The sequence below is a fragment of the Melampsora larici-populina genome (assembly GCF_000204055.1).
Source record: "Melampsora larici-populina 98AG31 unplaced genomic scaffold MELLAscaffold_3, whole genome shotgun sequence".
Classification (NCBI taxonomy): Eukaryota; Fungi; Basidiomycota; class Pucciniomycetes; order Pucciniales; family Melampsoraceae; genus Melampsora; species Melampsora laricis-populina.
The window spans coordinates 770,293-773,529 of record NW_006768767.1 but is presented as its reverse complement, the minus strand read 5'-3'; positions in this window follow the sequence as shown (position 1 = coordinate 773,529).

Here is a 3,237-nt window from a genome sequence, read left to right as displayed (position 1 = left end):
TATGTTTTTCTTTCTTTCTTTTGGTAAAGAATTTGTGAATAAACACTAATGATCTTAATAAGTAATGTGAAATAAAATGATGTAATGTTAACCCAATGATCAATACATAAGCCTATAAGAGCTTCAATTGATCCAAAAACCTCCATTTCAAATTTTCTGTCCTGCTAAACCTTTCTGATAAACTGGTAAACTACTAAATATGAATTTTTTGATTGATCCCTTAAATTGATCACCACACCGTAGAGATTTGAGTTTCCATCTTCTCCTCTTGTAAAAGTTTTGTTACACCATCTACACACATAGCCCCTTTTGACACCCATACTCTAAGAAATCATATGAAAAATATATGTCAATATTAGATATAATTGAATCAATGTAGTCAACATACCTCCTTGCCTTTAACATATACTGGTTCATCCTTGTAATATGATAATAAAAGCTTGACTTTGTTAGTTTTTGTTTTTTGAAACTGGGTCTTTGGCCCTTTGTTGTCCGTTGCTTGGTCAGTGTTGACATCGTCAGGAGCCTTGAAGTCCTAAATTGAAGTAGTAGCATTTGGAATTGATCAGACACCTAGCTTTCAGACAAATTAAAACACTTGAACTTACCTGGATAGCGGGATGGCTTTTCTTGCTCTTGTTCCCTTGCTGAGGTTTGTCAACTTTCTTGTGCTTCTTCAAAGTATCTTTTTTTGGGGGTTGATTGGTTGGTGTGGGTGTTGGACTTTCTGTTGCATCGTTCTTGCCATTCTGCTCGGGATCATACGGTGGATCATTGCCTTCTTTGTCTTTGGATGAGCCGCCAATACCAATGATTATGGGTCTCTCTGGTTGACTCAAAGCGGCTTGTGAGTCACTAGGAGTAGATATTAAGCTTGGATCTTGACAACAAGGACTGAAGCGCGTAGAACGACAAGTGGAGTTGGGGGGAGCAAGGCTTGAATTGTTTGCTGAGGCAGGGGAAGTACCCATTATAATAGATGGTAGGATTGAAAGAAGGAAATATGAGGAGGATAGAAAACGGTGTTGAGTGAAGTTAATGGTAGAATACAAAAGCAGCAAAACACAGGCAAGACAAGAGGGAGAGGAAGAGCTGGTGCTCCTTGTGAGGGGTCAGCTACTTTATGGCTGACTCTTCACTAAAAAGGTGAAGTACGGGTGGAATAAAGATTAACAAAGTCTTTACTTGGTACACACAAGTAAAGACTTCAGTTAGTTGACCTCTAAGGAGAGGGTTTAAAGCCAGTGGGATGGCTGAGTAATCCTTCAAAGGAGCTTACTCAAGAGCTCTGTTGGGGATAGAGCCTGCAGAACTTTACACTCTGATTGCTCAAAGGTTCCGCCGGATACTTTACACTCAACTCAGGAGGTATCCTATGCAATTCTAAAGCTTGGTTCTATAACTATATAGTCCCACTAGTTTAGAACCACCACTTTAAAGCTTACAAGGGCTTGAGGAAGGTTGTAGAACTATAAGATCAAATACAATAAAATCACTATACTCAATATTCTAGGTAAGAATCAAGTAAGTTGTGATGTGGAATTGTGGAATGATAATAAGTTGGTCCTTCTTCTAGAGTGGGAAGAAGAGGAGTTTATATATTCCAGATCTAGGCGTCAACTTGTGGTTGGCGCTTAGGTTTGCTTTTCTTTGAGTTAGGTTTGGGTTAGGTTTGGGTTAGGTTTACTATTACTAGTTAAGTCCTAGTAAGTCTTGTTACTTAAGTGACTCTTGAAACTGAGCCATGAGTTGTAATTCTTATGGTTTTAGACAAGTTTCATATAATTACATATGTATTACATATATTTACATGTGTGTTTGTTAGTCCGTGGTCCTGTACACAGGGCTCAGGGCTGACACTCCTCTTCATCTTATACCAAAGCATTGGTTTGTCCATGCAGGCTGAGGTGGAAAAAAAATCCCAGTTGGGATGTTGAAACTCAAGAGCCCTTGCTTTGAATGAAAAAAAGGAAAGGAGGAACGGCTGGAAAGGGTGCGTGGTGCACGGAAAAAGGGCAGGCCTTGGATATGCAAGTCTGTGCAGACCGATGGCCAAATGGCGGTACATACTCGTAGTGGACCGTAGTGACTACGGGTTACGATGCGGGCACTGTTGTCAAACTGCGCTGTAATTGTAGTTTGCACCGTAACCGCCTTCCTCCATCAACCCATTACAGTACGAGAGCACTGTAATGTCAAAAAGGTGGTTGAGGTACACCACAGATGTGTTTTGCCCGCCTACAGACGGTCTTGCCAGGCCAACGGCAGACGGCCTGCCTTTGCAGAGGGGCAGGCCGTCTACAGATGGCCCTCACACACAATGTCTGGCAGGCGCCTGCAGGCCGGCTGGCAAGCTGCAATCCGCCTTTCAATGGTCAGCTGGCTCTAAAGCCCGACGCCTCTGGCGGGTTTTCTGCACTCGGAACTCGTTTCTGATCCGGTTCAGCTTTGGACGGGGTGTTTTGTGGCTTGGGGGGGCTGAGCTCAGCTCAGCTTGTGGGTGCATTGATAATAAAAAAGATCAAATAGTTGATTGCACAGTATATTTACAAGTCTTATTAGAGCATCCACAATTGTTTGCGTTAAATTTGGCGTTAGTTGACCCAAAGTTAAATATCTTTAGCCGGGTTTAACTAATTTGACAACAAATCCCACAGTCGTTGGCGTCAAAGGTGTATTAGCTAACACTTAACGGAAGTAGTGCGGTGTGTGTTGTGTTTTTGAGGGCACGGTGTTGACTACCGCGTTGGTAGGCTGGGATAACTTTGTCCCAGTCTACCAATTTTTTGTTGCAAAGCTAACTAATGATTGGTTAGAATTTGATCATTGTGGAAATTTTGAAATAGTTAAGTTAAATACTTAGCTATTCTGGCGAGTTAACCCGACAATTGCGGATGCTCTTAGAGGGTAAGTGTAGATTATGCTAGGTGGGTACTGGGCAGCAAAGGTATGAACTGGTATTTGGTTGGCAATGAGCAGTAGCCCTCTCAGAGATTAATCATTTTTATTGGAGACCTTTCTGAGCTTAGTTGGATGGAATTTGACTTACAACTATAGTGTCAGACCTGAGTACATATACATGTACCCAAAACTAACTTACAATAAAGAATTATCATATACAAACCGAATTACATATACATACAGCCTATAGATAGTATGTAACATGTAATGAAACACATAAAAATATTAATTACATATACATGTACACTTAAAACCACATGTAGTATGTTATAAAAC